We start from the raw sequence: 25,614 nt of genomic DNA on the forward strand, positions 1-25,614 counted from the left end.
CTATATATATTTACCCATAGAAGTGAAAGCTTGGGCTCAGAAACTTTAAATAACTTGCCAAGGTCATGCAGCAAGTACATGATGAAGCTGGTATTTGAATCTCCATCTATTTGATTTCAGAGTCTAAATTCTTAACCACCCACCATCCTTCCTCCTGTCAGTCAGCAGCCCCACCAGACGTTGAATAACATGGGGGAGAAAAGCACGTTGTATTAACTTTCATACCTTCCAACACCCCACTCTCTTTCCCAAGTGCTCCTCCCAGAGTCAGAATCAGGAAACATTAGCTGAATGAATCCTTGATCTCTCCTCCCACTCCTAGCACTCCCAGTCCTTCAAGGGCCTTCATCTCCACATCCTTGAACCAGTTTTGTCTAAACACAAAAGGAGGAGTGATGAAAAAAGTCTTTCTCACCAAGGATACAATTAATCAGAATGCTTCAGTTGCGCACATACCTCTGTATAGATACATATACTTGTATCTATATAAATAGTAGCTCTCACAAAGGTTGCTGGCTCAGTGATGCAGTTGAATGGGAGACTGACAGCATGATTCATGGCTCAGGTCAAATTTAACTCTAACCTGTTTGTGCAAGACAGATTTACTTTGAGAGCTCTTTCTGTTGCATAATTGCCTTGGACCCACCTTCTCCCCAGGGAGAGGATATTTTCACACCAGCCCACAAAGTCTTATCAGATCAAGTCAGATCTGGAGTCTCTTGGCTACTTGCCAAGCAGTGTGGGCCCAGGTAAGATCCAACCAGGCAATTTTTGCCAGCAAAGAAAGGAGGAGTCATCAAAAGCTGTAGCAGGAGGCAGCCTGCCAAGAAACATGGGAATATGAGATGAGAAGCATCAGGGATCGTGGTCTAGAGAAAGCCTCTCATCTGTCCACCCATCCATCTATCCATCCATAGTATCTGGCTGCTCATCTATAACATCCATCTTTCTGTTTGCTCATCCATATATCCACCCATCACATTCATCCATTCATTTAATTACCTATCCATCACATTCATTTATCTATCCTTTCAAGCATAAAATATGTACTGAGCATCTACTATGTGCCAGACACTGTGTTGAAGATTGGGGATTTATAGAGTGTAAGAGTCAGATACTTCGCCTTCATGGAGCTTACATTCTAGCTTGAGTTTAAACAAACAGATAATCATGCTAATATCTTTTTAGTCACAGGCTCAGAGAAGTGCTATAGAAAGGGATAGGTGGTGTTAAGATACCCTAGGGGATCTGGGGAACTTGATCTAGTCTTGCAGTTGGGGGAAGCCTCTGAGAGCTAATGGATGAGAAAGAGCCATCCATCCACTTGGGAACTGCTGAGTGGAGCACAGTGACCTGAGGGCAGCAAGATGGGGTGAGTGACAGGATACTGGATTGGGAGGTAGAGAGAAACCAGCTCACACAGTGTGTGGGAAGCTATGGAAGGAAGCTGGCCTCTGGAAGGGTTCCAGTTTTCCCAGTGGCTCCATTTTTTTTCTGAAGAAATGGGAGTTTCATAGCTTTATTTAACAGAAAGATGATAGACCATGGTAGAAAAGCAAGAGCTAAGCTGAATTGTTGACTCTACCACTCTACAAATGTATGACTTTAGGTTAGGCAAGCCATTTAACTTCTCTGAACCTCAGATTTTTCACCTATAAAATAATGATAATCCTGCTTTTTTTTCCTTTTGTTCAATATTTTTAGAGCACCTACTATGTGTCACATGCTTTTCTGGACACTGGTGAAATTCCAATGACTAAAACATACTGAACTCACTGAGTTGTTTTAAAGATTAAATGAGATAATGCATATAAAACATTTGGTAATATGCCTAGTCCATTGTTTGTGCTTAGATTTTTTTTTACATTTTTTAAGGAACACTTTCTTAGTGTTCAATACATTGGGAGCCCCAAGTAAATAGCAGGTAGCCTTTTCCGCTGCAGTCCCAGCATCCCTATCCTCCTATTTCACCAACTCAGAAACCTGAGAGGCTTCCTTCATTCCTCTTTCTTTCTCATACCTGATAGCCAATCAGTCACCAGGGTCTGCCCTTTCAGTCTTCTATGTAGCTCAGATGTATCTGCTTACCTTCAGTCCTCATTCACTGACATAGTTTGGGGCTATTAAACTCATACCTATCTGATAGACATAGTTAATTGCTTACCCAACTTATACTTCCCTCCATCTTCCATTCTAAAAACATCATGATTTTGTTTGCATCTATAGTGTGCTTAATCTCAGATTAATTACTCACTTTCTGAGCCTCTTTTGCACTTAAAAGTGACAGTTCTGACCAAGGAGATGAAGGCAAACATCTCCTGGAGTAAAAGAAATAGATATAGAACCTTGTATGTATTCTGAATTTTTCTTTTTTATTTTTAATGGGGATGTGATGTTTGGAGCTGTGGCAGCCAACTTGGACTATGAAGTGACAACTGTGAAGACAACGGCTAATGTAATAAAACAAAAAGACAAATAAGAAACAAAAACCACCTGGATCCTTGATGAAATAGTTATCACCAGTAACTGCTGTCCTTTGATTTTCTTGTGAGAAGAATAAACCTCTCTTCTGCGTAAGCCACCATTGTTTGGATTTTCTGTTACTTAGAGCCAAATGGATTCCTAAATGGTTTACCTATTTTTATTATAACAGCCTCTCAACTTGCTCTCTCCAGATTAGCCCTCTAATTCATCCCCTACACAGCAGCCACAGGTATATTGTGAATGATACAAATTCAATAACTCCTGTGCTGAAAACTTTTCAAAGTTTTCCCATCACCTACAATTGTCCCTAGGCACTGTGTGGCTTTACTAAAGATTAGATTTTCAGAAAACATCTCAGACCTTGATCAGTTTTTTTCCTGATGAATATTGATATATTAATCATTCAACTCATGTGACACTGGTGCTATTACAATAGAGTTACATGGTGTTTTAGATGAAAATATAATTTAACTTTACCTGAATTAAAAAAAAAAAGAAACGGAAATGAAATTGAAATAATTGCTGATTTTCAAGTAATTATTTTTCAACTGAGGGTTATCATTTCTTAATGATTACTCTTAAGAGAATTATTTTGGGAGATATAAGAACAATTAAATACAAGGTGGGATCCTGGATTGGATTCTGAACTGGAAAAATAGCAACAGTGGGGAAATTGGTGATATTTTAATAAAGTCTGTAGTTCCATTAGTCGTGTTGTATCAGTGTTGACTTCTTGGTTTTGATTATTGTACTGTGGCCATGTAAACTAATGAAGAGCATATCACATGTTCTGTATGATTGTTTTCAACTTTCCTGTAATTCTAAAATTGTTTCAAAATAAAAGATTTTAAAAATCAGTTTAAGGTTAAGAAAAAAATTATAAAATACAAGAGATTAGTTTTTAGTTACTATTTTCCTAAACAGTGTGGAATTGCTCCCTGTTATGAAATATGATAGCATTAGCACCCTTAAAATTCTTTTCATTTTCTTTTCTTACACTTGCAAATTTTTGTTATTTTTATATTGTTAAGATTTAGAACATTGATATCCTGGCAATCATAATATTTACTGGAGCTGTTTAATTTTAATTACATATTTAAATAATTCTGTGCTCACCACTAGTCATTTTGTTTCCTGAATTTTTTATTTTTATTTATCTCTTGGTTGGCTGGATTTAATAAATAAGTCTTTTTTTCCAACAACATCTTATTGCTACTGCATTTCTTGTACTCACACTTGAAAATGTCTGTGTGTTGCCATTTCATTCACACGAGTTAAAACAGCTGGGTATAAAATTATAAGGTTATAGTTCAGAACTTTGTAGATATTGCTCTACAGTTCTCTGTCATTGATACTTTAACAAATTTAGATACAATGTTTTGATATGCTGGTTTTATAACATGTGATGTAATACATGTAATTTTTATATAACCACAACTCAAATCAGGCTGGATGCCAGGTTGGGTGAATCAAAGCTGGAATCAAGATTGCTCGGAGAAACATCAACAACCTCAGATATGCAGATGATACCACTCTAATGGCAGAAAGTGAAGAGAAACTAGAGCATATGGATGATGGTGAAAGAGGATAATGAAAATGCTGGCCTGAAACTCAACATTAGAAAAACTAATATCATGACATCTTGTCCCATCACTTCATGGCACATAGAAGTGGGGGGAAGTGGAAGCAGTGATAGATTTTATTTTGGGGGGATCCAAAATCACTGCAGATGGTGATTGCAGCCAGGAAATTAAAAGATGCTTGCTCCTTGGAAGAAAAGCTATGTCCAACCTAGACAGCATATTAAAAAGCAGAGACATTACTCTGCCAACAAAGGCCCATCTAGTCAAAGCTATGTTTTTTCCAGTAGTCATGTATGGATGTGAGAGTTGTACTATAAAGAAAGCTGAGAGCTGAAGAATTGATGCTTCTGAACTGCAGTGTTGGAGAAGACTCTTGAGGATCCTTTGGACTGCAAGGAGATCAAACCAGTCAATCTGAAAGGAAATCAGTCCTGAATATTCATTGGAAGAACTGATGCTGAAGCTGAAGCTCCAATACTTTGGCCACCTGATGTGAAGAACTAACTCATTGCAAAAGATCCTGATGCTGAGAAAGATTGAAGGCAGAAGGAGAAGGGGATGACAGAGGATGAGATGGTTGGATGGCATCACTGACTCAATGGACATGAGTTTGAGTAAGCTCCAGGAGCTGGTGATGGACAGAGAAGCCTAGCATGCTGCAGTCCATGGGGTCACAAAGAGACACAACTGAGTGACTGAACTGAACTGAACTGTTCCTTGGAAAGAGAGCTATGACAAACCTAGATAGCATATTAAAAAACAGAGACATCACCTTGCCAACAAAGGGTATATATAGTCAAAGCTATGGTTCTCCCAGTATTCATGTACAAATGTGAGAGTTGGACCATAAAGAAGGCTAAAGGCTGAAAAATTCATGCTTTTGAATTGTGGTTCTGAAGACTCTTGAGAGTCCCTTGGACCTCAAGGAGATCAAACCAATCAATCCTAAAGGAAATCAACCCTGAAAATTCATTGGAAGGACTGATGCTGAAGCTGAAGTTCCAATACTTTGCCCACCTGATGTGAAGAGCTAACCCATTGGAAAAGACCCTGATGCTGGGACAGACTGTAGCATCACTGACTCAGCTGATGTGAATTTGAATAAACTCTGGAAGATAGTGGAGGACAGAGGAGCCTGGTGTGCTGCAGTCCATGGGGTCACAAAGAGTCAGACATGACTGAGCAATTAAACAGCAATAACAAAAATCAGAATACAGAACAGTTCCAACTTCCCCTCAAGTTTCCACATGCTGCACCTTTATAGACAAACCTTCCCTCAACCAGTAACCCCTGAAAACCATGGATCTATTCTTTGTTTCTATAATTTTGTCATATAGATGTCATATAAATGAAATTATACAGTATGTACCCTTTTGATACTGACTTTTTTCAGTCAGCATAATTCTTCTGAAATGCATCTGTACTGTGATGTGTATCAACAGTTCATTCTTTTTTATTGTTTAGTAGTAGTATATTTTGTTAATGATCCACTGTTGCTTATCAGTTGTTGAGGAACAGAATGGCTGTACCATTTTGTCCCACCATCAATGTATGAGAGTTCCAGTTCTGAATCCTAATCAGTAGTTGGTATTGTTGAGTTTTTCCTTCCTTCATTGTAGCTATTCTAATAGGTATATAATGGTATCTCAATATAATTTTAATTTGCATTTCCATAAGGGCTAATGATGTTGAGCATCATTTCATATGCTTTATTTACTATTCATAGATCTTTTCTGGTAAAGTAGCTGTTCAACTATTTGGCCTGTTTTTTTGTCTTATTGTTGAATTTTGAGTGTTCTTTGTACATTTTGAATACAAGTCCTTTCCAAAATATATGTTTTTCCAAATATTTTCTCACCATATATATCTTGCTTCTTCATTCTCTTGGCAGAGCAAACACTGAAAATTAAATGAAGTCCAACTTATCAGTAATTTTTAATATATCATGATTTGGGGATCATATAAATGAACACTTTGCTTAACTAAAAATCATGAAAATTTCTCCTATGGTTTCTTTTTAAATGTTTTATATGCTTTGCATTCTTCTGTGGTTATTTTGAGTTAATTTTTGTGTAAGATGTGAGGTACAAGTTGAGTTTTATTATTATTATTTTTTTTGCAGGTGAATGATTGTTCCAATTCTATTTGTTGAAAAGACTATCTTTTCTCCATTGAATTAATTGCTTTTATGGCTTCATTGAAAAACAGTTGGCCATGTTTATTTGGCTCCCTTTCCTGTACCCTCTGTTCTGTTCTATTGATATTGTCTGGGCTTTTGTTGGTACCACAATGTCTTTGTTATTGCAGCTTTATAATAAATGTTAAAACTGGGTAGCGTGAGCCCTCCAACATTTTCTCTATCAAAACTGTTTTGGCTATCCTAGTTCTTTTGCATACTCATATAAATTTTATAATCATCTTATGTCTATCTACAGAAAAATTCCTGCTGCAATTAATTTGGGGATAATTGATATCTTTTTTTTTTCATTTATTTTTATTAAACCATTTTGTTTTAAAATCAGTAAATGTGATATGCCTTTTCATTTATTCAAGTCTTCAGTTTTTGGAATTTAGATCCTATACATATTTTGTTAGGTTTATACCTAAATAGTTTACCTTTTGAGGACTTGTATATCGTACTATTTTTAAAACTTCAGTTTCTAATTGTTTATTGATAGTATCCAGAAATATGATTAATAATAATCTACATATTGACCTTATATATTGTGACTTTGCAAAGCTCACCCATTAGTTCTAGAAACTTTTCTTTCTGTAGATGCTTTGGAATTTCCTATAGAGACAATTCTATTGTCTGTGAACAGTGATAGTTTTATTCCTTCCTTTCCAATTTACATGCCTATTATTTCTTTCACTTGCCTTTTGCAGTGGCTAGGACTTACAGTACAATGTTGAATAAGAATAGTGAAGATGAACTTCTTGTTTTGTTCCCAGTCTTAGGGAAAGTATTTAATCTTTCACCATTAAGTATGACGTTAGCTGCAGTGTTTTGTAGATGCCTTTTATCAGGTTAAGGAAGCTCCCTTCTAATCTTAATTTGCTGAGAGCCTTAAAAAGGTCAAATGGGTGTTGGGTGTGTCTTAACTGTTTTTTCTGCATTAGTAAATATGATCGTGTGGTTTTCTTCCTTACTATGTTAATATGGTAGATTATGTTGATTTTCAAATGTTGAAGGAGCATTGCACTCCCAAAATAAATCCCACTTGATTAAAATCAGTTACGTGGTTGTGTGCCTCTGTGTGTGAACATATATATTATATATATATGAATATATGTGATTTGCTAATATTTTTTGAAACCATATGAGCCTGGAGTCATATTGTTCAGGATGTTTTTAACTACTTATTTGACTTCTTAGACATAAGGATATTAAGGTCATCTATCTCTTCTTGGGTGAGTTTTGATATTTTGTGGCTTTTAAGAAATTGGTCTATTTCAACTAAGTTGTAGAATATAAGTTATAGAGTTGTTACAGTATTTTCTTATTATTCATTTATGCCTGCGGGGTCTATAGTGATAGTCTCTGCTTCATTTTGGATATTGTTAATTTATGTCTCCTTCCTTTTAGTCTGGCTAGAGATTTGTCAATTTTATTGACATTTTTACAGAAGCAGCTTTTGGTTTGATCAATTTTCTCTATTATTCTTATTTTCAATTTCATTGATATCTGGCCTTTATTATCTCCATCTTTATTTTTGATTATTCTTTATTTTTATATCTATCTTTATTATTTCCTTCCCTCTGGTTGCTTTGTGTTTATTTTTTTTTCTCCTTTTCCCCCTAGTTCTTAGATTGTTGGTTTGACACCTTTCTTCTTTTCACATATATGTATTTAATGATTCATATATGCATTGAATTTAGTTCAATTTCCCCCAAACACTGCTTTAGCTTTATCCCACAAATTCTGAGATGTTATTTTTATTTTCCTTCATTTCAAAATTCTCTAATTTTCATTGAGACTTCCTCTTTGACCCATGGATATTTACAATTTGAGGCTTTGTTTGTTTGTTTTTGGTTTTGGCCATGCCACTTGGCTTGTGATTGAACCTGGACCCTCAACAGTGAGAGAGCAGAGTCCTAACCACTGGATCACTGGGGAATTCCCTATTTACAAATTAGAACAAAAATTTTTTCAAAGTATTTGGAAGATTTTCCAGATAACTTTTTGTTACTAATTTTTAATTTAGGTCCATTATGCTCAGAGATATTGTTTGGATGATTTCAGTTCCTTAAGTTTGTTAAGGTTTATTTAATGATGCAAAATACGGTCTATTTCGGTGAATGTTTCTTGAACACTTGCAATGAATGTACATCCTGCTGTTCTCAGATGGAGGGTACTGCAAATGTCAATTCAATCCAGTTTCTTGGTGGTGGTGTTCATCTCTTCTCTATCCTTGTTCATTCTCTTTTACTTGTTCTAGACATCATCTAGAGAATAGTGTTCACATCTCCAAATATAATATGGATTTGTTCATTTTTCCCTCCAGGTCTAGCCATTTTTACCTTGTGTAGTTTGGAGTCCTGTTGTTAGATGCATACACATTTAGAATTTTTGTGTGTGTGTGTGAATTGCCCCTTTTATCATTATTTAGTTCCCCCCTAAAATTATCTCTAGTAATTTTCTTTTCTCTGAGGTGTACTTTGTCTGATATTAATAGAACCACTTCAGCTTTCTTTTTATTAGTATTTGCATGCTATATCATTTTTCATCCTTTTGCTTTTAGTCTTCCTATGTCATTAATTTAAAATGGGATTCTTGTAGACAGCTTATAGTTGAGTCTTTTTTAATCCAAATCTTATAACTTCTGTCTTTTAACTGATATGTGTAGATTCTTTTTATTTAATGTAATTATTGATAAACTTGAATTTAGTTATCCTATTTAAATTTTTTCTATTTTTGACTTTTGTTTTTCTTTGCTCAGTTTTCCTTTTCCTGACTTCTTTTGAAGGGCTTCCCTGATAGTTCAGTTGGTAAAGAATCTACCTGCAATGCAGGAGACCCCAGTTTGATTCCTGAGTTGGGAAGATCCTCTGGAGAAGGGATAGGCTACCCACTCCAGTATTCTTGGGCTTCCCTTGTGGCTCAGCTGGTAAAGAATCCATCTACAATGCGGGAGACCTGGATTTGATCCCTGGGTTGGGAAGATCTTCTGGAGAAGAGAAAGGCTACCCATTCTAGTATTCTGGCCTAGAGAATTCCATGGACAGTATAGTCCATGGGGTCGCAAAGAGTTGGACATGACTAAATGACTTTCACTCACTTTCACTTTGAAGGTTTAAATGCATTTTAGTGATCCATTTTCCTTTTAACTTTACTATATCTCTTTGTATAGAGCTTTTAGTGGTTGTTCTAAGGATTACAATATTTATACATACTTTTTAAAACATAATTTTATTGATTTTATTTATTTGTTCATTTTTTTTTTGCTGTGCTGGGTCTTCATTATTGCTCATGGGATTTTCTCAAGTTGTGGCAAGTGGGGGCTACTCTCTAGTTGTGGTACATAAGGTTCTCATTGCAGTGGCTTCTCTTGTTGCAGAGCACAGGCTCTAGGGCACTTGGGCTTCAGTATTTTCAGCACATGGGCTCAGTAATTTCTGCTTCTGGGCTCTAGAGCACAGGCTCAATAGCTGTGGCATATGGGCTTAGTTGTTCTGAGACACGTGGGATCTTCCTGGACCAGGGATCCAATCCGTGTCTCCTCTATTGGCAGGCAGGTTCTCTACTACTGAGCCACCGGGGAAGCCACTATACATACTTTTAACAGTTTGCTAGAATCAAGATGATGTGGGAGTGGGGAAATAAAAGAGTTAAGAATGACACTGAAGTTTCTGGATCAGGAAAATGGGTATAAGGTGATGTCATTCGTTACCAAGGTGAACTTAAATGGAGGGTATCTAGGGGAAGAGAGTTTTGTTTTGAACACATAGAATTTGGGATATTTGTGAAACATTCAAGTGGTGATGTCATATGGCAATTTATCACATGGGTCATAAGTTAACAGAAATGTTTTGGGCTTAAGGATAGATTTGGATATTTTCAGTTGTAGTTGGCATCTGTTGTTTTCGCCACTCAACATTTGTTTACTTCCGGTAACCTATCCCTGACTCTTGACCACAGGAGAGGCACTAAACCCACTTTTAACTTTACAAGTGGGTCTTAGGTAAACTCAGCTAATTATCATCTCATTCCTCCTGGCCACAGGGATTGGTTCAGGGTTAGATTTCTAATCGAATTTAGCCAGTGAGAATGAGATCTAATACTCCTGTCCCCTTACCTTGGAGAGACAGTTTTCTTTGTAATTGGAGTTAATCCAATAAGAAGTAAGATCTGAAGATGCTTGCTGAAGGAAGATGCTTGCTTCACTGAAGGAAGAGCCACCTGAAAACACACCAGCAAGGGAGGTAGCAGAACTGAGGGATGCTGGGGATGAGTAGGTCCAGGGGAAGCTGAGCCCTTGCTCAATCTGTGCTCAGCCTCTGGACTTAGCAATCACGTGAGCCAATTATGCTCCATATTTCCTAGATTATGTTCAATCAAATGAGAGTTCTAATTGATATGTAAGCATCTAGTGGGTATGGAAGTGATAGTGGAGCATGAGAGCATGTCAAGAGAGAGAAGAAAAGAAGGAGCCCATTTAAGGAAAAGGAGCCCATGAAGGAGCATAAGAGGAGTGCTCAGAGACAGAGAGTTCTTTGTCTTGGGAGCTCCAGAAAGTGAGTCAAGAGATAGAGAGTAATTAGCAGCGTAAAATACTTATAAGGTATCAGTAAAGGTAAGGACTGAAAAGGGCCCTTTGGAACTATCAATGAGGAGGCTGTTGACAAAACATTTGGAGTTACCAAGCTAGAAGGATCCTCTGAAATCATTACATTATACCCTCTTATGAGGATGAGGAAATTGAGGCAATGAGATACTTAGATTTTTTTTTTTTTTTTTTTGGTAGCAGATACAAGATTACAAGTAGAAAGTAGGGCTTTAAGGGTCCTTAAAGATCACATGATCCAATTACTTATCCAATACTTAAATCTCTTATGTAACATCTCTCTGAAGCCCGTACTGAAATACAGATACTGAGAAAGAACCCATTACTTCTCAAGTCTAATGAGAACCCTTGATTTCTGAGTTCTTATATCATTTTCTCTTTACACCACAGAGTAGACACATGAAAGGAGAGTATATGCATCCCAAGTTGATCCCTGGAAAAGCTGGTTGTGTTTGAGGAATTCAACAGGTTAAGACAGATCTTTGAGTTTTTAGGAGGTTTTTGCCTCCACTCCAGTGAATACTCCAGTCATGGTTTCAGATGAGCCTAGTCTTTGAGCCACCTCAGCCCAGAACTATGTGGGTGAATAATAACTTCCAGTCTTTTGAATTTTCCCATTTGAGGCCCCAGATTTCATGCAGCAGGAACAAGCCATACCTGTTATGTCTTATCTGAATTCTTGACCTAAGAATCTGTGAGCATAATAAAATGGTTGTTTTGTTATGCCACAACATGTTAACATGTTATTTCTTTATACGGGAATAGATAACTGGATGGGTAAGTATTATTTTCCCATTTTACAGATGAGGCTGACTGAGTTTCATAAAGATTAAACAATCCAGGTCATATAGGTAACCAATGGCAGAGCCAATATCTGAACCTAAGTGTGGCGAATTGCATAGCTTGTTCTCTTCCAGTTATCCTAGATACCTCCTGCTGAGTTAGACCCCTTAACAAAATCTCCCAAGCCTACCATTACTGTTCTTCAATCTGGAGACCATCCTTGACCAATCTAGAGTTCAATGACTAAGATGTGGTTAGAAAAACAGTCTTTATTAAACAGCTGATTTGCATTCTTTTCAAATTATTGAAAGATATTCACTGTGCAATCAGTTCTTTCCTGATTTTATTTTCTCCTCCACACCCCCAGGCAGGAGCCAGATACTTCTGCCAAGTCTGACGAATCTGCTCCTCCTTTCCCCACACCACCCAGTGTACAAATACCCATTGGCCCCCATTAAATCCCAATCAGGCTTGGAGAGAGCTGATTCAGCCCCCTCTCCTGCCTCCCGGGAAGAGTTAGGGATGAGCAAATCACTTATTGGAGTAATTCCGGGAGCTGAAGCAGAGCCGTGGCTGAAAGCCACCCACTAACTAGAAACCCAGGACATCAATCAACCAAACTGATTTTTCCGCTGCCGCAGCCATTTAAACAGTTATCTTTGCTTGGGGCTTTGTCCAAAGTTACTCAACCAGTGGGTTCCTGGGTGATAAGTCACCGCAGCCTCATTCCACTGTCTCTGTATCCTGGGGCTGCCTCTTTACTCACTTCTCAAGAGGGGTTGAAGTTCATTTGTTGCACTCTAAAAAGAATAGACCCTGCACGGCTGGCGCACAAGTTCTGGTTATAGCAGGAAGATGAAAAAGGAGCCCGAAGTCTGTGGGGATATCAATACAGTACTTCTCATTTGACGCCCTGCTGAGGCAGGGGGAGGACGTTTCAAATTCATTTTATAACGCCCCCTGCTGGTGTCCTTTCTCAACTGCTGCAGATATCTGATCGAGTTTGGGAGAGGACAGCTGGGCAGAGTCGGGAGTTGGTGAGAGCAGCTTACAAGCCAGGTGCGGGGAGAGGGGAGCCCTTAGCCTGTACCGACCTCCTTTCCTCGTTTTACATCTGGGGAAACTGATGCCAGGAGGAAAAACGGTTTTTACTCAAGACTGTGATTTACTCAACGTCTATATTAAGGCTAGAACTAGTCTCTCTGTGGCTAGAATTTTTTTCTAGAATCCAACAGTAATCGTCTCTGATCGGCATCCTTGTGTGAAATCTGGGGACCCTGGTTTCAAATCCAAGCTCTGCCACTGAATAGTTGTCATGAGAAGGTAGTTCTCTGCGCCCCAGATTTCTCATCTGCAAAATAAGGGTTAAAAGACAAGGCGTGAAATAGGATTTTGTAAGGATTTCTTCATACATTCATTCAAGAACTGTTGAGTATCTGCCGCGTGCCAAGCACCATGCTGGGCACTTGGAATATAACAATGCATAGGACATTGTAGTACCTGTTCTCCTTACAGATGGTAGTCTATTGATAAAATTAGATGACATATGTGGATGCACAGCGGAAATTCAACAATTGTTGGGAAAGAAAGCATTTCCCCTTTGATTTTCCCCACTTTTCAAGTATCAGAAGGCTTGGGGCCTTGCCCCAGCTGTATCAGCCTAGGAATGCTGATGACTTGAAGAGATTAAGTTATTTGAAGGTCAGGACCACATAAATCTTCGTATTCTCCAGTATGCCTGGCCCCAGGATGTGCTCCAGCCAGTATTTGTTTGGCTTCATGGATGCCCTAAGTTCGGCTCCTTCTGCCTTCTGGCTGCCTGCAGATTGCTGTCCGTGGTGCTGAAAAGCAATTCCTGCTTCTCAGTATGAGGCAGCGCAGGTGCTGAGGCAGAAAATGGAGCCCAAGGGGAAGTGAGTAGAGAGGGAAAGAATGAGCCAACTTTTCACTGGCTAATAGTGACATCTTCATTTTGTCATATCTTGGAATTCAAATCTGATGTTTCTTTTTCCAGCTGTCTTCACTTGGCATTTCTTGCTAACTGGAAACCCTGCAGAGATAGGTGTTCTTAATAACTACACTGGGCAATAATCTCTACAATGAGAGAGGTATTGGAAGCCCATAGCCTTATAAGCCTTATTTACAAGTGTTGTTGGAAATTGGTAGTTCCTTCTTCCAGCTTATTACTGGGCTAGGAAAAAGTATCAGTCATGGATGCCTCCCCCAGCTGATTTCATCTGTGTCTATCACCCAAGAATGTGGGCAGCTCTGAGTCAGAACTGACTATAGGGAAACCAGAGAGGTAGGGCCTGAGATTCATAGCCTGGAGTTGGGTGCATATTCCAAGAATTCATTTTGACCAGTATTTCATATGATAATATGTTTGTTCATTCATTCACTCTATTAATATTTATTGAGTGCCTACCATGGTCTGGCACTGTTATAGGAGCTCCACATACAGTTAAATACAAGAAAGACAAGGTCTCTGACTCCACAGAACTTACCTTCCAGTAGGGGAGACATAAAATAAGCAAATATACAAATGAGTGTGTAACTTAATTCCAGGCAAGAAGATAGATAATAGTAGGAAATTCTACTATTTCACAGGAGACCTCTTTGAGGAATGACATTTGAGCATAAATGTAAACTAATTGAAATAATAAGACTTATAAATATTGAGGAAAGAAAGTGTTCCAGGCAGAAGGCATAGAGGACCAAAAAAAAAGAGAGAGAGAGAGAGAGAATGAGATAGCATGTCCAAGGAACAAAGTGGCCAGTGCAGATGGAGCAGATTTATCAAAGAGGACATTAGAAGAGACTGGATAAATACACAAAGCCCAGCTCTGTATCTTGAGGAGAACAAAACAAGATGCTCAGAATAGAAGAAACACTTACAAAATGACAGTTACTGCCACACCTGCTGTGGATAAACCACAACAGTCTGGATGCCATCAGGGACACAAGGATACCTAGAGCTCCTGTCTATAGATCTCATTATGTTTAAAGATCTAATTAATGAAGACTAGTGGGAGTTAGTGATGTACTGTTTATTCAGCCAACATCTTCTGAGTACCTACTATGTACCCAAAGATCATAGTCTAGGAGCTGTCTAGAAGTACTAGAAGTACTAGCCTAGGAGCTGAGGAGAAGAGAGAATGAGTCACTTGATGAAACCAGAATGTTTAAAGGCAAGTAGGAAGCTCCAAATGGCAGAAACTCAGGCAAAGCCACTTCCCTCTGATTTCTCTTTCTCTCCTATAGGGCCTCTTGAGAGACAGGAACAATACTGGTCTAGAGTAGGCTGCATCTTATAAACAAGTGCTTTGGAAGCATGCCCACCACAGAGGTTCAGTAACCAGAGTAAAGCAGTGTGGACTACTTTCTGCCAGACAGCACAGGTAAAGAAATGTGCATTCCAGGCATCTTTGCTGAGAATTTCATGCAGTCTTCAAATCAGCTCCATAAGGTGATTGGAACTTCCTTATCATCCCCATATGGAGACTCCTAAGACCCAACAGAATCCTGTCAAACAAGAAGAGTTCCCCCCTCATTGTCCTAGTTTGCAAAGGAATTTTATACCCTTGGCCTTGTTGCTGCAGGATCATCAGCATCTTTGAGATTTTGGCAGAATGTTTATTTAACTGACAAATGGGAAACTAAAGCTTGGAAAGTTTAACCAACTTACCCAGGGTCACAGAGTGCTTAAGAGATAAAATAGGACTCAATACCAAATCTGTCTGACCCCAAGCCATTTGCAGTAATTTTTTCTTGGATCTCAAATGTGGAGTTCATGTTTGGCTTTTTTTTTTTTTTTTAATAACCAATCCCCCACAGAGCTATCTTTGATCATAGTAGCACCTGACATCTCTGCTTCTTCCATGGCACAGTCTTGTTCTTAATCTCTCTTAATCCTCCCAACAATGTTGGAAGTTTGCAGTAATAAGAATATTAGCTAGCACTTATTGAACACTGAGTATTTGCATTAATTTATACTTGCAACACAGAGAAGACAATGGCACCCCACTCCAGTACTCTTGCCTGGAAAATCCCATGGATGGAGGAGCCTGGTAGGCTGCGGTCCATGGGGTCACTAAAAGTCAGACACGACTGAGCAACTTCACTTTCACTTTTCACTTTCACACATTGGAGAAGGAAATGGCAACCCACTCCAGTGTTCTTGCCTGGAGAATCCCAGGGACGGGGGAGCCTGGTGGGCTGCCATCTATGGGGTCGCACAGAGTCAGACAAGTCTGAAGTGACTCAGCAGCAGCATACTTGCAACAACTCTGTGAGGTAAGTCTCATTGTTATTCCTATTTCAAAGGTAAGGAAATTAAAGTCCAGAGAGATTAAGTAGTTTGCCAGAGATCACACAGCTAGTCAGAGGCAGAGCCAGGCAGTCTGATTCTGGAGCTCTTACCTTTAATCACTGTACTCTGTTGACAAAGCAGCTGTTACTTAGACAGGGAAGTTACATAGTCCAGAAATGATGATCAGACTTGAGCCTAAGATCAAACTCCAGAATGTTTCCACTGCTCCACACTGCTTTTCTCAATGGTAAGCAGAAGAAAGGAGAGAAGCTGTTTAGAGACACCGCCATAGAGGCAGAGAGTGATTTAAAGCTGCCAAGGAGCCCCCAGGGGATTTAATTTAAATGATGATCTGAACTGCACAGTTGTGTGATATTCCCTCCCACTTCCTTTTCTCAAATGTGGAAACTGCATTGCTCCATGCACCCTCCCTAGCACGTAAATGCTTCACTAAGGAAGCTGAACTTTTCTGTACTGATCTCTGGTGTTCAGAAAGCTTCTTCCTTAAATGCCATTATTCCAGGGACTTGTAAGGATGACTCAGAGAGGGAGAGGCTATAATAGAAGATTAATTATTTTATCTGAGATGTATCCTAGACTGAAGATCCAGAATTAGACTGATAAAGGCCCTTCTACAAGGGCTATGAGACCCTTGAGCTGTTGCCAACCGGTTATTTAAAGGGAAGTCAGGAACTGGGCTTCCCAGCTGCCCTTCCTGCTACTTTCAATATTCCTAGGTGTGCCACAGGACTGGGGGTGTGAGGTGTGCATCGGAGGGCTTATTTGCATGTATGCTGCTGTGGCTACTCTGTATGTATATGTGTGTGGGGGGGAAATGTGTGTGTGCGAAAGAGAGAGAGAAAGAAAGAGGGAGTCTGGGGGATGTGATTATGTTCGTTTGTGTGTCACTCTGTCTGTTCCTACCCAAATGTGTGTATATTTGGTGTGACTCTGTGTGTGTAGAGGCCTGAGGGTACTTGTGGGTCTCTGGGTGTGATTTCTGAGTACCTTTATTGGGAGAGGAATCTAGATGTTTGGTTAGAAAATGATAAGTGTCAGTTGGTTAGGATGATGGAAGCTGTACCAGGGCAGGCGTTTTGATCCTGCCCTGATGTAGGAGAAGAAAAAGAAATGCAGGTTAAATCACTATCAAACCTTAAAATTTTTTTCATCTTGAAATGGGGAAGATTACCTACTAGTAATAATAATGATGATAGCAGTTTAAAAATGAACACTATTGTAGAACTAGTCATACTAGGTCCATTTAGAGAGTACTTAACTCTATGCCCTCTTATATGTTTTAGCTGTGTTCTCAACACAGCTCTGTACTACCCTCACAGCCATTTCATAGAAGAGGGAGCTGGGCTCAAGTAACTTGCCCAGGGCCATGCTTTTGGAGGAGCAGAGCCAGGAAGAGAACTCTGGTCTATCTGACTCCAGAGACTGAACTTTTCCCATCTGCAACTGCCACCCCCCAGCTCCCGCCAAGCCCCAGACCTGGAAGTGTGAGCCCCAGAATGTGAAGTGGAGGTAGGGTGAGCTGGCAGGCAGATCAGAGTGATACAGTGGGAACACCTGAGTTCTAGGCTCAGCCGGCTGTGCAGCCTTAAGACAGTAACTCCTCCTCCCTGGACCTCAGTATCCCCATCACTAAAATGACAGTTCGGATTCACTGGTCTGATAGGTTCTTCGACTGTGTGGGCCACAAGGCAGGGCTTGTGGGCGGCTCCCACACCACCTGGGGAGTGTTGACCTGGACGAAGGCTTGAGGCAGGGGATGTGGGGCAGGGGATGTGGGGCAGCGGAAGTGGGAGCGGGAGGCAGAAGAAGAAAGAAGACGTGTGTCTACCTGGCCTATGACACTCTCTTCTTTCTTTCCCATGTGCAGTGTGTGTGCCTGCTTGGCCCTCAGCTCCCAATCCCCCTCCTTCTGCTTCTTTATTGTGCACCTTCCTGGACTGCAGAGCTGAAAACTATTTTACTCGGATGCCTGGGAAGCTAGGGTTCTGGCTGCAGATTATGTTCTGCCAATAGCTAGACTTGTGTGAGGCAGACACAATGGAATGAAATGGAGGCTGCCTTCCCACTGCTTTGGTCGCTTCCTCCAGCCAGAGCAGACATGGAGTGGGGGTTCTGCAGCAGCATCCCAGAGCCCAGTGTCCACCCCAGGGGTGCTGAGAGGCTGTAGTGGTGGTTCCCTGGTCCCAGCTTCGGGACCCCTGGATTGTAAGGTCATTGTGGTTCTTCAGCTCACGCCGTGTGGGGATAGCATCCTGTTGGCTTGCTTTCTGTCACGTGGCTGGAGGCCTTGCAGTGCTCTGGGAGACCCAGTCTACTCTTCCAGCAGTCCCGCTCCACCTATCCTCCACCCCCAGTCCCTGTCAACACCTTTTAAAATTCCCCAATTCCCTATGTTGAATCTGTTTGTGCTTATAAAAGCCTGGATGTTTCCTTCTTCATGGAACCTGACCAATCACCATGGTACACCCCTACTCAGGCTCCAAAACCCGGCTTCAGTCTCCAGCTCCAGGATGATTGACCTCTTTTGCCAGGCTGATGTGGGTACCTCTCCTCTTGGCCAGAGGGACCCAACTCCTCCACAGTCACCCCATCTTAGACTTTCCCACATGACAGTGACATTTCCTGTTTACTTTCTGTCATCCCCACTGGACTGTGACCCCCAGAGGTAGGGACTGGGTCTTCTCAGCCATGCATCTGCGTGTTTAGCAGAGAATCTTGCCTCTGGCAGGCACTCTGGGAGCATTTTATGGAATGAATACAGAGAAGGTAGCAACTTGTCAGTTCAAAAGGATTTAGGAGAAACTGTAAGATTCATAGATTGAGAAAAAAAAGCAATTTAACCTTCCCCTTTGGCAAAAAGAAATTCACTTCTTATTAAGAGATTTTATTAAGAGCAATGTACCTGGTGGAGTTCATGGCTGATGAGGGGCAGCTCTCAGATCAAGGGTCTCATTTCAGGTCTAATATCTGGGATCACTTCGTGGACCTGTCCTCCTGCTGGTGCCCAGGCTGCTCTGGAGGAATTTCAGAACTGATGGCCAGATTGATGAGGGAAAACAGCTCTGGTTTTTGAGGCAGAAAGTCCTGGCTCTGCCACTCACTGGTACTGTGGCCTTGGGCAAGTGACAGCACTGCCCGAGTTCAGTCCCCATCTGCAGAGTGGTGCTGGTGACATCTACATGGTAGGGTTGTTGTGAGGGGCAAATGTGGTTTAGAAGAAGCACCTATGACTGAGCCATCGCCTGATGCATGGTGGCTGGGATAAGATTTCAGTCACTTGAGATTTCAGGCTTTTCCATTTTCATTTGGGCAAAAACGGTTCCCACCACTGACCTCTTGTTGGACTGTAGCTGAGGTCAAGGGGTCCCTGCATGTGGTTATAAGTGTGAGGCCTACGGTTCTGGATTCAGAACACAGGAAAAGGGTGGTCCATTCTTCCTAAGCGCGGACTGGATTCTGGCTCAGGATCTGTTCCCAGGTGGTTGGGAGTGACAGAGGAGCATCATGGGAAATGGCGCAGCAGGGAGGGTCACGCTTCGGAGAGGTGCCAACCTCAGTGTGGGTCCTGGCTCCACACCTGAACCACTGTGCTCCCTGGAGTAGCACCCGTGCTACTTCACCTCTCTGGGCCTCATTTTCTTTACTTGCAAAGTGGAACTTACAGTGCTTCCCTCACAGGGCTGCTGGGAGCTTATTAAAGATAATTTATACCTGATCCTGGCATCGTGCCTGGCACAGTGACTAATGGCATCTATGCACATGCTGCTTATGGGCATCAGTGAGGAAGGAGCTCACAGCATGGGCTCTGGCGTCAGATTAACTTGAGCTTGGTTCTCATCCATCTGAGAGCTGTGTGCCCTTAGCTGGGTCACTGCCTCTCTGAGTGCCGCTTCCTCTGACGGAGGAAGACAGTAATGGCACCCACCCTGGGGGTTTGCTATGAGGATAAGATGACATCACACGTGGAGACGACTCATGGGGGTGTGGGGCATCGGTAGATGCATGACAACCATTAGCTGGAATGATAAACTTCCACGCCCAGCTGAGGCGAAGCAGGAGGAAACAGGAGGTTTGGCCCGTTGGGAAGGGACATTCTCTCCAGTTCCAGTTCAGCTCGGCTGCTGGCATCTGTCTGCACTCTTGGCTGAGGGAAGGCAACGCAGCTTTCCCTCTGCCTTCTCATTGCTACTGCAAAGCTTTCCTCCTGAGGAAAGCAGCCACCTGCTTCCCCAGCCCTTTCCTGCTCCCTCCATTTTAAGTGTTTTTAAGTATATAACTTATAAGCACATTCATAATGCTGTGTAACCATCATCGCTATCCATTTCCAGAACTTTTTCATCCCAAACAAAAACTCTGATGTTTAAGCACTATTTACACGTCCTCCCAGCCCTTAGTAACTTCTATTGTATTTTCTGTCATTATGAGTTTGCCTATTCTAAATACCTCTAAATATAGACATAGAAGTGTACTGTATTTGTCTTTTTTGTTGCAGGCTTATTTTACTTATAATGTTTCAGTGTTCATCCATGTTGCAGCAAGTATCAGAAGTTCAGTCCTTTTTATGGCTGAATAATACTCTACGACATGTAGAGACTACTTCACTTGTCTGCTGATTGACGCTGGTTTGGCTCTTGTGAATAATGCTGCTGTGAACATTGGTGTACCAGTATTTGTTTGAGTCCCTGTTTTCAGTTCTTTTTGGTATACACCTAGGTGCAGAATTGTGAGGCCATATGGCGATTCTATATTTAATATTTTGAGGAACCACCAACACTTTTTCCACAGCAGCTGTACTGTTTTACACCCCCCCACCACAATATGTCTGCCTTCATAATCTACACTCCACCAGCATGTACGCAGGTAACAATCAGACAAACTGACATCTCTTATCAGCCAGGGACAAACACTATGAAGAGAAATAGAGCCGGGCAAAGGATCAGGATTGATGGGGCAAGGGTGGGCAAGGGGCCTGTTTGAGGAAGTGAAGTTTAAGCCAAAACCTAGATGAAGTGACGGAGTGAACAGGAAGGCAAGAAGTGTTCCAGATGGAAGGCGCAGCACAAGCGAAGTCTCCACAGCAGGAACGTGTTCGTTTGTCTGAGGAGCAGCCGGGAGCCGGGGTGGCTGCTGAGCAGTGAGCGGGCAGGAAGCGGGAGGTCGGCAGAGAGAAGGCCCTGCAGGTGAGGAGTGTGGATCGTATTCCAAGTGAGATGAAAACCACCGGAGTGTTTTAAACAGGAGTATAGTATAATCTGAGTTACATTTGTGAAAGTATCCCTCAGGTTGCTGAAGACTCAAGTAATAGGTAGGGGCTAAAGCTGGAATGAGGGGCCATTGGGGCTGGAGCTGTCATCCACGACAGAAGTGATGGGGGCCAGACCAGGGCGACAGAGCCACAAACAGTGAAGACATCCAATGACTTGGGTGTGAGGCCAGAGAAAGAAGGAAGTCAAGGATGGCTTCTCCTCAACTCTCCTTGCTTCCAGGCCTCTGCCCACAATGCCCTTCCTTCCCTTTGCTGGACATTTCCTACTCCCGCATCAGCTCACCTGGCTCTCACCTCCCAGACTCTGCTCCTCCCCTGCCCTCGACAAGGCTCTTCTGTCTTCCCACAGTGATCCTGGTCTCCTTCCAGCCCTGTACTCGTCACACCTCTAAGAGTGGCCTGTTCCTACATCCGGCCCCTGACCTGGATCATGAGCACAGAGAAGGCAGAATTGCACACTATGCATTGCACTTCTAGGGCCAAACACACTGTTACATTTCAATATGAGAGTAAGAGAGAGAGAGAGACTGAGCATTGCTCCACCTCAAGCACAGGCTCTGACTTTGCCTGTCCCGTGGCGGCCATGTAGCCTGCAGCTGGTGTGGGTCCTCCGAGAGCCCTGCCAGGCACACTGCAGAGTGAAGACTGGAAGCTGAGCAGAGGGTGGGACTCAATTCCCTGGAATCCTCCTGAGTGACCCATGGTCAGCTGCTCCCACATTCCAGGGCAACAGGTGGATATAGGAAAGACACAGATCTCCATGAGTGAGATGGAGCCAGGGTGGGGAAAGGCTGGGAAGTGGTCCAGCCTGGGTCAGGGCACAGGTCTGAAGTCCACGGCCTGGCTTGAGGCCATGAAGGCGTGGCTTTGCTATGTTCTATCTGCACAACTTTGAAGCTTCACACAGCCTCTGTTCCCTAAAGCGGGGTGGGGATCGCATTCTAATTGCAGGGCTGTTGGGAAAAATCAAGTGTGTTAATAACTGTGAGCAGTTGACAACAGGGCCTGGCATGACGGGTGGCCTTAAGAAGCTGCCTTTATATTTTCACTTTTCTATCTCCTGCCAAGTTCTTCCTTATTCCTCCCTAACAGAATGGTTTGAGGACTGGTGGTTACAAATGCCTTCTTCTCTTCCGTCTTTGTTTTTGGTTCATGTCAAGATCTGAATCAGAGATGTGTGCCCTGAAGACACGGCAGAGACTGGGGGTACTCCTGACCCTGCACAAGGTAGGTGCTGTCCCCGGTCCCCAGAAGACTCGGGGACTGAAGGAGGCCAGGTATCCACCAGTAACCACCAGAGTAAGCGGGGGCGTTGGGATTCGAGCCCAAGTTAGCTTGTTCCAGTTCTATGGTTTCCCATCCCACGTGCTGCTGCCGTGGGGTCTGTGATGTGATGGAGCATCGCTGAGCCCAGAGCGGGGGAGTTTTGTGACAAGCTCCTCTAGGATAGGGGAGAAGGCTGTTCCTGGCTTTGTCCTGTATGTGCGTAAGGAAGGAAAAGAAAAGCAAGTGAATGAACTGTTTGCTGTCAAGGCGGACAACAGACTCTGGGGGGGAAGGATATGAAACATGAATGACTTAAAGCAGGACTATTCACAGCATCTCCATGCCTGCTGTTTTTACTTCTCTTTATGATGAACAAAAATCAAGAGAGGCCCTATGCCTCTATTCTTCCAGTGCCTGCTGGCTTTTAGGAATGGGTATCCATGTCTTAGGGCCTTTGTCTATTCAAGGTTATTACCAAGAGCTTCTAGAGGTAGGGTCGAGGGGGAGGAGGTGATGGTGAGCAATAAGAAGACAGAGAGCCATTGGGGTGAGGACTTGGCCTTGAGGGTAAAGAAGCTACTGCAGGTCCCAGATACTCAGGTGGCAGTGAACAGCCTCTAGCCAATCCCTCTGGGTTGCCAGGCAGGGAAGCGACCTGAGGTGTGGCCACTAACTCACTCACTCAACCAGGGTACCCCGGGTCTTTGCATCTGCCTGTCAGCTCCAACACGCTGTTTGGGAAAAGGGATGAGGACAGAAAGGAGGACAAGATCAGATCCAAAGAGTCCTCTCTGGAAGGGAGGAGGGAAGCCTCCTCTCAAGGCTGGAGGGGGATGTGAGGGATCTGAGCTTGGGGGCTGAGGGACTGGGTTCAATTCCTCCCCCCTCCCTGTGTGTCTGGGGCCTCCCTGAACTTCAGCTGCCTAAGGAGTTCAAGGATGCACTGTGGTATCCACACCACCTGTTTGCTTGTTGTGAGGATACAATGAGCCGTGCAGAAGTGTCTGAAACATAGTCGGTGCCCAGAGAACAGCCCCTTGCATCTTCCAGCTTGTAATGAACCAGGTGCTGAGAGAAGATGATACCCTGGAGAACCGTGGGGTGTCAGAGCAGGAATGACGTTACTGATCATCAGGACCCATGGTCACGGAACCCTCATCATGCGCTCTGTGGCACATCTCTTGTTTCAGCCTCACAATATCTAGATGCTGCTATCTCCATTTTATAGGTGAGCAAACTGAAGCTGAGGCTGGAAACTTGTCTAGGGTCTCTCCCCTCGTGAGCGAGAGCTGGGAGTCAAATCCGCAACCTAAATAGTATTAGGCATAGCCTCTGCTACACTGTGCAGATGGAGGGACAGTCCCAGGGAAGGAAGCTCCTGCTCCCCGCTCTCCAGGGTAGGCAGAGTCAAGGCTTCAGGTCCAAGGAAGGGGTCAGATGAACCTGGGTTTGGATCCTTGCTTGGTGACTTACTTGCTTTGTGTCTTTGAGCAAGTTTCTCAGCCCTCAAGCTTCCTTTTCCTCATCTGCAAAATGGAAATAATATTCACTACCTGGCCAGGTCATGGAGACTAAACTGGGCAACACCGGCTAACTGCCCAATACGGCATAGGTCCTTGTGAAATGGGCAGCCCCCTCCTGACCTCAGAAACAGCGGTGCTGCCCACCATCAACTGCTTATCTGCAGCTGACTGAGGGGAGAAGCGTGTTCTCTTCCAAACTTAGAGACCCCCCCCCCACACGCTGGAAGGTATTTGGAGCCACGAAAGGTGCAGTCTTCAAACTGCTCCCCGCACAGGCTGAGGGTGCACACGAGGTGGGTTTGCTCCCCGCCCATAGTGCATGCAAAGGCACCCTGTAGCCCAGATTTTGAGGAGGATTTCATGATATTCCTTCTGTGTTGCCGACAGAGAAAAATAAACCGCGGCTCCTGGCTGCTGGGGAAGGGCTGTGCGTCTGCCAGGGCTGGTTGCGCCTGGCACCAGCTCAGGCATGTACCAGAGTCGACTGTCAGTGGCAGGCAAATGTACACACAAAAAACATTCCAGCACACACATGCACCAGCCAGGCACGGAGCCACCACAGCACGCAGCGCAGGGCCACTCACGCCCCTGCTGGCTTCCTCTGCCTCTTCCCTTTCTTCTCACAGGACTCTCATAGCCTCCGTCTCTGCATCTGTTCCTCGTGTGGCTTCTGAGTTTGTCTTCTGTCCTGGCCGCTTTATCTCTCTTCCTCTGACTGTCTCTCTGGGTTTCCTCTCTCTGACCGTCGACACTCTCCTTGTGTGTCTGTGTTTCTCGGACTCTTTTCTTCCCTGCTTTGTCTGTAATGCTGCCTGTCTTCCAACACGGTCTCTGTCACTGATTCTCTCTGAATCTTTGTTTTGCTCTCTGTTTCTCTGACTCTCTCTCTCCCTCTGTCTCCTTCTGTCTCTGTATCTTTCTGGTTCTCTCTGTCTCTTATCTGTTTGTCTGTCTGACTCTGTGTCCATCTGTCTCTTTATCTCTCTGTTTCTCTCTGTCTCTTGATCTCTTTGTCTCCATATCTGTTTGTCTGTCTGTTTCTCTCGATCTCCATCTGCCTCTCTATCTCTGTCTGACTCTCTCTGTGTATCCATCTGTCTCTTTATCTCTCTGTCTCTGACTCTGTCTTCCTCTGTCTCTTGTCTCTTTCTGTCTTCATATCTGTTTGTCTTTTTGTCTCTCTCTCGGTCTCATCGGTCTCTATATCCTCGTCTCTCTCTCTCTGAGTCTCTCTCTGTCTCTCTAACTCTTCCTGGCTCTGTCCTTCCCCACCTCTCTCTCTCTTTTTTTCTGTGACACTCTCCTGGAAATGCATCAAAGACTGAAGTGGCCGGATTTCAAGTGACAAACAGCACTACACACAGGATCCACCCCCCTCCCAACGCGGCTGCCTTCCTCCCCCACATCCCCTGTCACGAAGAGAAGCCTATTGTGTGGGGCCCAGGGAGTTCGAGTTGAAGGGCCCGGGGGTCTGCGCCTCTGACTGCTCTGAGCTACTTCCCCATTGGCTCTGAGCAGCGTGCGCTGAGCAAGGGCTGAGTGACAGGGGGAGGCTCTAGTCCATAAAAGGGGGGCCGAGGCACCAGAACTGCCA

The 25,614-nt window shown here is 43.0% G+C and overlaps 1 protein-coding gene across 1 annotated transcript in view; it reads left to right on the forward strand.

Moving 5' to 3' along the window:
• The window catches only part of PDYN (prodynorphin), a 105,493-nt gene that overhangs the window by 66,309 nt on the left and 13,570 nt on the right, over positions 1 to 25,614 (forward strand). The window contains exon 4 of the mRNA XM_043479006.1: positions 22,392 to 22,458. The gene's annotated coding sequence lies outside the window, so the exon portion shown is untranslated. The remainder of the gene's footprint in view (positions 1 to 22,391; positions 22,459 to 25,614) is intronic.

This window comes from Cervus canadensis, chromosome 10 (assembly GCF_019320065.1).
Source record: "Cervus canadensis isolate Bull #8, Minnesota chromosome 10, ASM1932006v1, whole genome shotgun sequence".
In the NCBI taxonomy this organism is placed as follows: domain Eukaryota; kingdom Metazoa; phylum Chordata; class Mammalia; order Artiodactyla; family Cervidae; genus Cervus; species Cervus canadensis.